Here is a 13372-nt window from a genome sequence, read left to right as displayed (position 1 = left end):
CTGTTTAAATGCCCTGTCTCTCACTCCTCTCTTCTCATTCTCTTTTGAACCTCCTTTGGTCAGGCTTCTCCACCCCCTCCCCCAATCCGCTCCATTGCTCCCCTCTGATCACCAATGACCTCCCCCTGGCTAAGTCAGCCCACACTTCTCAGCTTCCTCTCACTTGACACTGTGGCAGCAAATCCTCCTCTTTGAAACACTTTCTTCTCTTATCCTGGGGGCCTCTGGCTCTCCTCCCCCATTGCTGACTATCTTCCCCTCCCTTGTTGGTTGATCTTTTTCTTCCCTGCTGTCAGTGCTGGGGGCTCCAGAGCTCAGTGCCCAGATTCCCTTTCCCGCGGTAGTTATTTCCCAGCTGATCTTCTCCATGCTCGCAACTTAAATACTTCTCCCCTGCAGAAAACTCTCAAATGATTGTCCCCAGCCTGGCCGACTCCCCTGAGCTCCAGGCTCACGTTTCCAATGGCCTACTCCACATCTCCACTTGGATGTCTAAGGCCATCTCAGAGTCATCCCATCTACAACACAACCTCTAACTTCCAACCCCAAACTGCTCTTCCTGCATTCAGTAACTCCATCATTCACGTTGCTAAGGCCAAACACCGTGGAGTCATCCCTGATTCCTCTCTTCTCTCATAGGCCGCATCGAATCCGTGAGTAGATCATGCTGGCTGCACTTGCAAACTACGCCCAGGATCCAACCTCTCGTCACCTCCTCCTCTTCCACCATGCCAGTCCGAGCCACGCATCACCTCGTACTGCAACAACTTCCTTCACGTTCACCCAGCTTCTACCCTTGCTCTTTACCCCGCTGTTCTCAATGTACTAACTACGCTGCTCAGTTTCCAACACAAGTCAGGTTATGTTATTCCTCTAACGAAATTTCAGGAGCTTCCCACATCACTTGAAATAAAAGTTGAAATGCCTTCTACAGTCTGCCAATGAGGTCATATGTGACCTGTCCACCGCCCCTCTTCTACCGCTCATCATCTCTCTGAATTTTCCTACCATTGACGTCCCTACTCATTCTGCTCCAGCCACTTGCTATTCCTCTACACACAGGCATGTTATCCCCTCAAGGCCTCTGCCTTTTCTGTTCCCTCTATCTGGACTGTTCCCTCCAACAGTTATAGATACTTTATCATCTATAAGGTCTTATGCTCACATATCATGTCTTCAGCAAGGCCTACCCTGTTGAAAACTGCAACACCTCCCACCCAGTGTCCCCTTTCCCCTTCCATGTTTTACTTTTGTCTTTATCACTATAGGATACTCTCTATATTCTCCTTATTTATTTTGCTTTTGGTTGTCTGCCTCCTGCCATAAAACATAAACTGCTTGAGAGCAGAGACATTTTATTTTCTTGTTTAATTCTGTACCATGAATACCTGGCACATGGTAGGTGTTCAGTAAATACTTGTAGAATAAATGTTGTTGTTGGCCAATGTCTGCACTTGGGCTTACAGCGACAATGGGTGGCAGAGGGGGACTAGAGAGAAACCCAAAGCCCATGCTCCCTCTCTACATTCACTCGACTAATCACCTCTGTTTGGATGAGGCCCCCACATCTCTACCTCTGATCTCCAAATTCATATTTTCAGTTCTCATTTAACACATCAGTGAAAAACTCCAAATGCCCATATTCTGAGTTTGCGCTCCATGGAGTATGTCTTCGAGTTTCTGATCTCAGAAACCGTGCACCAATACTTGCCATTCGTCCTGTTATCCAGGTGAGAAGCCGACCGATTACACTCGTATAAACATGTGAGTACCCATCCCGCGCCACCCGGTAGGTCAGACCTAGTACCACAGGCAATGCACATAGCCCCTTCCTTCAAGGAGCCAAGTTTGATAAATAATCATTGTGATAGAGATCCTATTGTGTACAGGATGCTATTGCTCATTTTTCCAAAGTGGAAATACCTCTCTTTTTATGATTATTAAAATGGTATATGTTCAAAAAAAATAGTACATGTGCATTATAAACGATTTGATTAAAGAAATAAGTGAAATGGAAACTCTAAGTCATCTATAATCTCACATTTAAGTCAGAATTTGTTAAGTCTTGTTAACTCGAACTTGCTAACAAGTTGGTGTATATTCCTCAGACAGGTCTCTGTGCAGATTTAAAAATAACAAACACTTACTGAATTCTTATTATGGACTAGACACCATGCAATGTGCTTTAGAATGAACTCATTTTAACCTCACAAGGATCCTCTGAGGTAGGTACTATTATTATCCCCATTTTATAGACCAGGAAACTGAGATTTTGAAAGGTCAAACAAGATCCCATAGGTTGTAAGGTACCTATCAGTCAACGTAGGCTGAGTTACACCACGGCAACAGCGTCTTCAATATCTCAGTGGCTGACATTATAACAGGGGGTTGTTTCTTGCTGATGCTAATGAGCCTTGCCAATCATGTGTGGCTCTGCCCCATGCTGTCTTCATCCCAGGACACAGGCTGTCGGCCAGAGAGCATCTCCTATCTGGGACTTAGCTAATCATCAGAATACAGAGAAAAGAGAATATCATAGAAGCAAACGATGGCTCGTGAAATGTCTACTCACAAGGGGCATGCGTCACTTGGGCTCTGATTTCGTTAGCCTGAGCAGGTCACATGACCAGCCTGCTATCAATGAATGGGGAAGCAAAACCTTCCCCTGGGGAGAGACTGTAAATATTTCCAATAATAACACAATCCACTGAAAGTACTGGGCTTACGTTTTAATCCAGCCTGCCTTTAGAGCTTAAAAGCTCGACTGGTATGCATATATATATGTATTTTTTAACTCTAAAAGTCAGAATTCAATGCACATTGCCGCTTGACCGTGTTTATACACAGTCTGTATCAGACCGCGTGCTCTATGTGTTGATGGAGACTTAGAGCACTCCTTTTTAAAGGCAGCAGAGTTTCATATGGGAAATCTTCCACTCTGCCTATTGAAATCCTCTTTATCTCTAATCCAACTCCGAGACCTCGTCTGGGAAGGAATCATTGCCTCCAGAGCACTCCTGTTCATTTGGTTTATACTTCACTTTTGTCACGTATGTGTCTTGTCTTACAATTATTTGTATACGTGTCTGTTTCCTTTGCTAGATTTTGAGGCCTTAAAACAGAAATTTTGTCTATCTGGAGATAAAGATTTTTATCCTCCTGTGTCTGGGCATGCTCGACCGAGATGAGATCCTGTCCTGTCCTGTTGATTTTGCAATATTGTGGAATTAGGCTCTTTGCTATCTCCATCACTTTATTACCTAAACTGCTTCTTTTGTATTATTTAACATCAGGGGCCCCTGCAGAATTAATTCATGCGGAATTTGCTACTAAGGGGTCCTTGAATAGTTCTGCTTTCCATACTCGTTAAAAATTTCAGCAGCAATAACCACATGAGAGAACCAAAATGGTAAATAGATATTAATGTTATCAATACCTCCCTTCTCACTCTCAAAGGGAGAGCGGTGCAGGAGAAACACAATCCAAATATAACAATTGCTCTGAACTCCTCGTATCATTGCCACGCTGTGCCCTCTCCTCTCCACAGCAAAAGTTACTAAGTGAACTGTGGCTCATCTTTAAGAATAGAGCTATGGGGGGAACAAAAAAATAGAGCTATGGGAACGGTGCTGGGGGAGGAAGGAAGCACGGAACACTTGCAAGTCATCTGAGACACAGGGTCTTGCCGTATGTACTCGAACAAGCACAACCCTCTCAGGGTTGACAAGCTCCTGTTCTTGTGCCCAGAATGTGGTTTGTTGTTTTTTTTTTAAGAGTGGCAAGCAAGAATGGATTCCTAATCTGCATCACAACCAGGGGTGCCAGACTTCAAAGGAAAGCCCTTCTCCGACAAGAGGCCATGGCCATCTGGAAGAAGAGCCACTATCCTGGGGGATCCCTGGGTGGCTCAGTGGTTTAGCACCTGCCTTTGGCCCAGGGCGTGATCCGGGAGTCCTGGGATCGAGGCCCATGTCGGGCTCCCTGTATGGACCCTGCTTCTCCCTCTGTCTATGTCTCTGCCTCTCTCTCTCTGGGTCTCTCAGTAATAAATAAATAAAATCTTTTTAAAAAGGGCGGGGAGGGGGGCACCGTCCTAAGCAAGTGGGTGGAGGTTCCATCGCTCTGGGGCGGGTTTGCCCAGAGACAGGTCTTGCAGTTATTAACGCACCCTGTCACCAACAGGAACCAGGGTGACCTCTCCACCTCGTTCTTTCTGAGCACCTGCAGAAGTAGCACTGTGTGGCCTCTCCCCCGAGAGACCCTAAGGACAAACATTGCATCCCCTCTTGTCCCCAAGCAAGCTTCGGCTACAGCAGCTGTTTTGGAAAAGTAGGTGTGAGCAGAGCCCCCAACACAACCAAACATGCCACAATTTTGGAAAGTGTGCTGTGTATGCAGGTGAACCGGCAAGTCCTTGCCGGTAAGAAGATCCTCTCAGGGGCCTCCCCCTCCTTCCTCGTGGCCTGTCCCCTGCCTCAGTCTCTCAGGGGCATGGCCAGATTTCCGCTCCGGCTGCAGTCCCACCAGGCTCCGGCTGCAGGGGCTCAGGCTGGGGTGTGAAACCAGCTCCCTGCCCGCCCCGGGGGCTGTTATCTCCACTCAGCACGCTGCTTCCCGTCACATATCCTGTGCCAATGCTGTGTCAAGCCCATGTTACATTTTTCAAAATGCCTTTAGCATCATTTCCTGAGCCTGGACATTTGCTCATGCTGCAAAACGACGTCCAAGCTGAGAGCTCTGTTTGCAAGTTTCACGCAGGGTTATTGGGACCACAGACTTTCAGAGGCAGGAGCAAACCCTTTTCTCTTATCAGGGCGAGAGACAGCCTAGTTTTCCGGTGAAACCCAAGCATTGCAGACCAGAGCGGGTTTGTGTGTTCTTATCTAAGTGGAGACTTGCTCTTCCAGTTGAAAAAAAAAAAATCATGTAAGTATATAATCTAGCATCAGGTTATTTTGTGCAGCCCTTCTTCCCTTCTGGAGGTTGGGAGGAGGCAGCGTGTAGGGCTAGCAGTCTGGCTCAGGGCGCAGGTGGCCGGGTGCCTTCGTCCCTGCTCAGCCTCGGCACAGCTCCCCATAAATAATGCAGCCTGGTGAGATTTCTCCTTTCCCTTACCTTTTCCTCTAACCCTTGTGGCTCAGTTTGCCTACATCATCCTCGATGGGTTTAAATGACCAACTGTGCCATGCTTTCCTGGATACAGATGGAGGCAGTGCCCTCCCCCCTTGGCTGGCCTCTCGCTACTCAAATGCAAGAGGTAGACCGTGGGGGCCAGGGGCTGCCAGAGGTCAGCTGCTGCTAAGGTTCAGTGGGTTTTCTGTCTCTAAGGGAGGGAAAAAATAAAAGCACGACAGGCCTGTCCTGAGCATGGCAATACTTGCACGCCTGGATGATGTACTATGGCGTGCTAATCTTCCTATGTCCAGGGTATTAAAGGAAAAGATCGCGCATGTCCTTTATTCCCTCCTGTTGAACTGTAAGCAGACAATAAAATCAAACAAGGTGGTTAACTGATAGAATAATTTCAGCTCAAAGGAAAAAAAAAGAAATAAAAGATGGATAGGAAATCTCTGGAAACTGCAGCCTTTCTCTTTTCATTTTATGGATAAGTTAGCTATATCCTTGGGGCAGTAAGACATTGCATAAATATCAAGCTGACTTTAACTTCACTGTGCTCAATAACGAACGTTTTTAATTATTTTCATAGTTCTTTTTTTAAAGCAATGAATTACGAGTTAAGCAGTCTGCTAGGCTATAGTCGTCTTCAATAAGAATTCTTGCGAAGAAAAAGACTGGAAGAGAAAACTGATTGAGGAGGGTGAGAGTGAGAGTAATGTAACCCACTGGAATCATATCATTCTAGAATTTTAATTAAGTAAATTTAAAAACACCAGAGAGCCATCTACACAAATAATAGGCTGAAAGTTAGCAGGCTGCGTTTAATACAGCAATCATCGTTCAAAGGAACACTGGAAAACCTTAACCCTATCCATGCAACCTGCAAGTAAAGTGAACACATGGAGCAAGGGATGAGCAGAAACAGAACCCCTAGCTTCCTACTCAGAAAAACATGATTTAAATCTTTGTAGAAGAAGTGAGGTCTGCAATAAAGTATAATGGAAATTACACACACACCTATACTGAGAGATTAAGCCACAATCAATTTAAAAGGTAAGAATATAATTGAAGGCTCATTCTGTTTTATAAGGCACAGAACTAATCCCCATAGAGTCACTTACTCCTATGGCTGGATTCTTGGGGTAGACTCTATGTGGTCCAAGTAGTTACTTTTTAGCTAATTCAGGTCTCTTTCCAGCCTCACGCATTCTCAGGCCAGGCCTGGGCACTCCTACTGCTTAGGGGTCAAGCCCCAAAGAACTACATTCAGGAACACACAGGTGATGATTTAGAAAAAATAATCCTCTTTGGACATCCCTGAGGCCACTAGATGGAACACATTTACCATCCTAGCAGCATCTGAATGCAGGCTTCCATGTCTTAAAGCAAAATTTGATCACTTCCTTATCCCAAATCATTAATGTATAACCCATGAGTTAGTGGCTTTACACTTTGCGGTTTCCTAAATGAAATGTCATTTTCCTTGCTGAGATGAAATAATGCTGGATAGAGTGTTTGTCACATTAACCTTTATACTTTTTGCATATTTAAACTATTTTGCAGTTCTGAAAGTGTATATACCATTTGATCCAATAATTCTACTGATAGTAATGTTACTCTATAGATATGCTTATATATAGGCATTGCTTGAAATAAGGAAAGATTGCAAACAACCTAAAAGTTCTTTAAAAAGGGCATGGATCCGATAGGGGGAAATCATGTTGCTCGTCAAAAGAATGGGGTAACACTGATTGTATAACTTGGGATCATCTCCACAATTCATTATTAAGAAGACGAAAGTGGGGCACGTGGGTGACTCAGTCAGTTGGGTATCAGATTCTTGGTTTTGGCTCAGGTCATGGTCTCATGGGTCATTGTCTCATAGGTCATAAAATTGAGCCCTGCCTCAGGCTCCGTGCTGGGCCAGGAGTCTGCTTGAGGATTTTCTCCCTCTGTCCCTCCCCCTACTTGTATATATGTTCTCTCTCTCTCTTTCAAATAAATGGATAAATCTTTTAAAAGAAGAAGAAGAAGAAGAAGAAGAAGAAGAAGAAGACGACAAAAGTGAGGAGAAGAGTGTATAAAATACTACCACATGTATTTTTTTTAACAAAAGACTTTAAGTACATGCAGGGAATATCTCTGGAAGGCTACTCGGCAGTTCTACCTCCCAAAAAGATAACAGCTGTGGCCTCCAGGGAGGTGTAGGGGACAGGAATGTGAGAGGAACTTGCTTTAATATCATAGCCAGGTTGTTTTTTTTTTCCAGTTTAAGTCAGCTTCTTTGAGATATATTGGATGAGTTTTGACAAAGGAATGTTATGTTCTTTTGTACTCTTTGATTTTGTCCATGTGTTACAAAAAATAATTTTAAGGAAAAATATCTGAGCTAGATTCTTCAGAAGTGCTATGGAATAAAATATGTATATAAGATACCTTCTTTGGTCTGTGAACTAGTAGTAAAAGATGGCCACTTTGGGAAGATAAGTTATTCTGATCTTATAGGTAAATGTCCTGTATGGTAGTGAATCACCTGGGAAGTCATGGAGGCCCCAACAGTGAGATAGTGGGGGGTGGGTTTAGGGAGGTGACAAGGAGAAGCCAGAGGGCTGTTCTCACTTCTATGAGCTAAAAGTATTTGCTCCTATTTATGGTATGAATGGTTGTGTCCCCAAAACATATATGTTGAAGCCCTAACCCCCGATGTGACAGTTTGGGGAGTGGGGCTTTGGGGAAGGGATTAGTTTTAGATGAAGTCATGAGAATGCAGCCCCATGACAGGATTAGTACCCTTAGAAGAAGAGTGAGAGACATCAAAGCTTCCTCTCTATCCTGTGTGAGGACACAGCAAGAAAATGATTGTCTACAGACCAGGAGGGGACCCTTACCAGAACCCAACCTTGCTGGCATCCCAATCTCAGACTTTCCAGCCTCCAGAATCGTGAATAATGAATTTCTGTTAAGATACCCAGTCTATGGTATTTTGTTATGGCATCCCAAATTGACTAATACAATGCAGTTCAGAGGATGAGACCAGAACTCTATTTTATAATCACTGTATCAAAATTCAAAGAGTTCTTTTTGAAATGTTCAATTATGGCTCAATGCTTCCAGATCCTTCTGAGGATATTTGTGAATTAGTCTGTATGCTAAAACCGATGTAATGTTCTTTTTTTTTTTTTTTTTTTGTAATGTTCTTATTGTACCTTCTGTCACCTTAGGTAGTGGAATTCCATTTCATCTCCAGTGGTTTGAAATTTGTGACACCAACTTGGTTAGGGTACTTTGGCCCCTGCTCTATCAAGAAGGCCCTATGAGGTCCAAGCAACAGAGGAGGGAGGAGTGTGGCAGAGTTAAGCGGTGGGCTGGGAAGGCCACAGAGCAGGGACATGGTACATTAACACCATCAGAGGTGAGGCTAAAGGCCAAACCTGTTTGAGGGAGAGGCTGGAGACATTGATATGGTCCTGCTTGAGCTACCTAAAGGGTCATCAGTTTGTGACCAAACACTGTCATGTCATTCTTTAGTTGTTTCACATTTATGCAGCCTCTTCTGACCTACAATGCAAGCTTCCCAAATGAAGAGAATCTTTTTTCCTCTGTCTCCTCTTCCATTTCCCTCTCTTTTTATCCCTAAGCACTCAGCAAACATGAAGAAAGAAAGAGGTGGGAGAGAAGGAAGGGAGGAGGGAAGGAAGGAAGGGTAGTATGAGCAGAACTATTGCCTAAGTGCCAGTGGAATTGTTAAGATAAGTATAAGGTAAGTTCAAAATTGAAATTAAGTAGAGCTAAGATTCTGAATTTCAACCTTTTGGACAATATATCTAGAGGTTTTACATACTAGATTGATAGGTGGAAGCATGGACACTGATTCTAGGAATCACTGAACAAAGAGGAGTCAGTCCTCTGCAACTTTGAGTCTCCCCACATCCACACGGTAAAGGCAAGACAACTTTCCTGATGGATCCAGCTTCACCACTGCCTAGTTGTACAGCCTTGAGCATTTAACCCCTATGCTTCGTTTTCCTCATCTACAAAATGGGTCTAATAATAGTACCTCTCTCACAGACTTACTATGAAAACTAAATTTAATATATATGATATATAGGGGGCTTGTGCCACAACCATGGTGGACATCATGGAGTTGCCGAAGTTGCGCGTCAATGACAGCACACTAGCTCAGTTCATTGACAGGCCGGTCTGCTTCGTGGGGAGGCTGGAAAAGATTTATCTCACTGGAAAAATGTTTATTCTTTCAGATGGAGAAGGAAAAAATGGAACCATTGAGCTGATGGAGCCCATCTTGGCCTTTACAATGAAGCTGTGAAAATTACCCATGGGTTTCCTCAGTTTTTTCCTTTGGGGGTTGTGCAACATGATTGACCTTGATGAGCACATTGAAGACTGTCATAGGAAACCCCTGATATTTGAGGGAGATTTCTGTGATTTTTAATATTTAACATGTTCTCTTTTTTATTTCATTTACCTAACCTTATGAGATATTGCAATATCCCACTTTTGATGAAACCTGTCTGTATATTGAAACTTAAGTCCTCTTAAAGAATCACATCTCCAGTAAATGGTCAGATCAGATGCAAGAACAAAGTAGTTGCCTTGAATTTAGTTTTCTGTTTTATTAACAAAAGCTGAAATGGTGAAATATATATATATATATGACATATAGAGAGATGTATTAATATATGTATGCTTAGCAAAATATCAGATACACAGAGACCATATGATAAATATTAACTATTATGTTTATTAATATCACTAAATTATTTTAAGTTAATAGCTTAAATGGCTTAGTAATATTAACAATGGGATCATTATTGGGCCTATGGCTCAAGCATTAGATCATGATGACGTACAATAGTGTGTTGCAGCTCATAGGTGAATCAATCTTGTTTAATAAAGAGGAGATTTATTCCACATTCTGGTGGATGTACCCATCCATGAAAAGACCCGAATACATTACACATATAGGGATGTTAGTCACTAACATGTGCTAACAGGAAAAAAATCCCTTTTCCTGTCATAATTATCACTAAGGAAAGAATTCATGAGAGCAGCCTAGTAAAGGCAAAATCTGCCCTCATACCCTGGGCACGAGGCAGTCTCATCTTTTGGAGATACTGAGTGCCCCATCAAAGGCAGAGTAATCCCTGCAGCAATACAGTATAGTCTTCCAATGGACTCCTCTATCTAATATGAATTCAATTTAGAGGACACTGTCAGACAGAATTAAAAATCTTAGTTTGAAAAATCACAAAGAAAGTGTGTTTATAACAGTTCCATTTTGATTAAATCCATTTTTAAGCGTTTATCTTTTAAGAGTCTTAGAAGTCTTGCTTATAAGGTGCGCATCCCAGATAGGCTTTGCATGACACCATCTGCTGCAAGAAAGGACCCAACAATGTTTTATCCTGGGCCTTCTATAGCTGTCCAAGGGGACTGCTGCAGGAGAAAGTGCGTGAAATATCACTTACCACAGACATTTCCATAAGCAATTATTCTATCCCTTACCTAGATTAATTATTAATTTGTGTATTTTAGGGAGATCAGAGTTACAGCAAAGGGTTATGATGGGACATGACTAATGAGATGATCTCAAATACTAAATGGGGATAGCCCACAGAATGGCACCCATTCTGATTAAGATTCTGACACAAGAAATAATACTCCTTTATGAAGCGCTTGCCAGTAGCCAGACTTTGCACAAGCTACACACACACACACACACACACACACACATATATATATATATATATACACCTTATCTTTGGTTTCTCATGTTGATGCTGATGGGTTTATTTTACAGATTCTGAGATTAAGATTCAGAGAAACTCAGTGAGGTTAAAAGAAATTGCCCATGTCCCACAACTGATTAATGGCAAAGCTGGCATTGAAACCCAAGTTCAGCTGACCCCAAAGTATATGGTTTTTTGCATCCTACTGATCTGTCAGATTCAACAGCTAACGGTATAAAATATGTGGTCTTTCCCCCAACTATTTTCAGAGATATTCCCCTAGCATAGGTCCAATCAATTAACAAATATTTATGTAAAAAAAAAAAAGTATAGCCACTGTAGGACCATTCTAAAAGGTATAATTGGAGAAGGTATAGTGTCTTTGTGGGATTTTGTTCCCCTGAATGAAATCTTAGTCCTCCTTTTCAGATTTAATATTCCTTTTTGAGGAGGGTTAATCTTCTTATTTTGTATTAAATCAAAAACCACAGGAAGGAAATAGAATATAGATCTGAAAAGTATTCAAAGTGTAATTCAGAATGAGATTTTTATAAGACAAAAAGAAAGATAATGAGAGAGTAAAATGAGAAAGTATATTCACAGGAGTTCTAGAAAGAGACTAAGGCTACCATATTTAAATGGTAATAGCTGAGAATATTCTAGAATTAGTAAGAAAAATAAATCCTCTGATTGAAAAAGCACAACAAATGTTGACTAGAATAAATAAAATAGGGCTCACTTAGATATATATTGTAAAACCCTAAACCTTAAAAATAAACCTTAGAGGAATGTAAAAACAGCGAGTAAAAGAGGTATATTGTCTGCAAAGGAACAACAATTAGGCTGAGAATTTACATCTCAGCAGCAGCAAAAATTGAGACCAAAATAAAATAGGAAAATATCTTAAGACCTGCTGACATAGTATTTTATACCCATTTAAATTACAATTCAAGAATGGGGATGAAATAAAGACAGTTTTAAACAAACAGAGAATTTTCCACTTACAGGCTAAATGAAAGAACTACATAAAGAAGTACTTCAGGGAATAGGAAAAATGAACCCATGAGAAAGGATTCAATAAGTAATAAATTAGCAGTGCACAATCTAAAAATAAAGAAAAAAAATTCCATTTTACTAGCATCAAAAACAATAAAATACTTAGGAACAAATTTAACAAAAGTACAAAAGTACAAAACTTGTACTTTGAAAACTATGACATTTTTAAATGAAATTAAATAACTCCTAGATGAATGGAAAGACATCCCATGTTCATGGATTGAAAGATACTATTGTCAAGATGACAATATTCCTTCATTCATCTACAGATTCAATACAGTGCTAACAGAATCTCATCTCACTTTTTGTGCAGAAATCAAGATATTAAAATTCACATTTAAGTACAAGGGACTCAGAATAGTACTCTGAACAAAGAAGAACAAAGTTGGAAAACACACTTCTGGATTTTGAAACTTATTACAAAGTTACAGTAATAAAGACAATGTGATACTGGATTAAGAAAGACATATAGATCAATGCAAGAGAGTCCAAAAATAAACCCTACAGTTATGGTCCATTGATTTTCAACAAGGGTACAAAATATTCGATGGAGAAAGAATCATCTTTTTCAACAAATGTTACTAAATAACTGGATAAGTATGTGTAAAAGAATGAAGTTGTACTTCTTCCTCAGTCTATACACAAAAATTCACTCAAAATTAATCATAGATGCAAAGGTAAAGGTTAAAAGTATAAAATTCCTAGAAGAAACATAGGGATATATTTTCATGACTTTGGATTAGACAAAACCTTCTTAGATATGATATTAAAAGCACAAGCAACAACAACAAAAAACATATACATTGGATTTCATCAAAATTAAAGATTATTGTACTTTAAAGAACACCATTAAGATAATGAAAAAAACCCTAACAGATTGGGAAAATATATTTGTAAATCATATATCAAGTAAGTGATTTGCATCTATAGCACACAAAGAACTCTTACAACTCAATAATAGAAAGATAAACAACCCAATTTAAAAATGAGTAAAGGATCTGAATTCCAAAGAAGATACACAAATGGCCAACAATGTATGAAAAGATGCTTACCATCATTAGTCATAAGGGAAATATAAACCAAACAACAATGACAACAATGATACTACTTTACACAAACTAGGAAGGCTATAATAAAAAAGACAGACAATTATAAGTGTTGGTAAGGATATAGAGAATTTAGAATTCTCATACATTGCTGGTGAGAATGTAAAATAACACAACCTCTTTGGAAAACAGTCTGGTAGTTTGTCAAGAGACTGAACTGAGGGTTACCATTTGACCCAGTAATTCCATTTTTAGATATGTACCCAAGGGAAATTAAAGTCTGTGTCCAGGCAAAAACATGTACACATGTTCATATCTGCATTATTCGTAGTAGCTGAAAAGTGGAAACAACCCAAATGCCCATCAATTGATAACTAGATATATAAAAAGTGGTATAGCCAT

The 13372-nt window shown here is 40.7% G+C and overlaps 1 pseudogene; it reads left to right on the top strand.

The window, feature by feature from the left end:
• The first annotated feature begins 9244 nt into the window (after positions 1 to 9244).
• On the top strand, positions 9245 to 9643 carry LOC111098187 (annotated as a pseudogene).
• Positions 9644 to 13372: the final 3729 nt, after the last annotated feature.

Source organism: Canis lupus, chromosome 12 (genome assembly GCF_011100685.1).
Source record: "Canis lupus familiaris isolate Mischka breed German Shepherd chromosome 12, alternate assembly UU_Cfam_GSD_1.0, whole genome shotgun sequence".
NCBI classification, from domain to species: Eukaryota; Metazoa; Chordata; class Mammalia; order Carnivora; family Canidae; genus Canis; species Canis lupus.
This window is presented reverse-complemented; position numbering and strand designations above follow the sequence as displayed.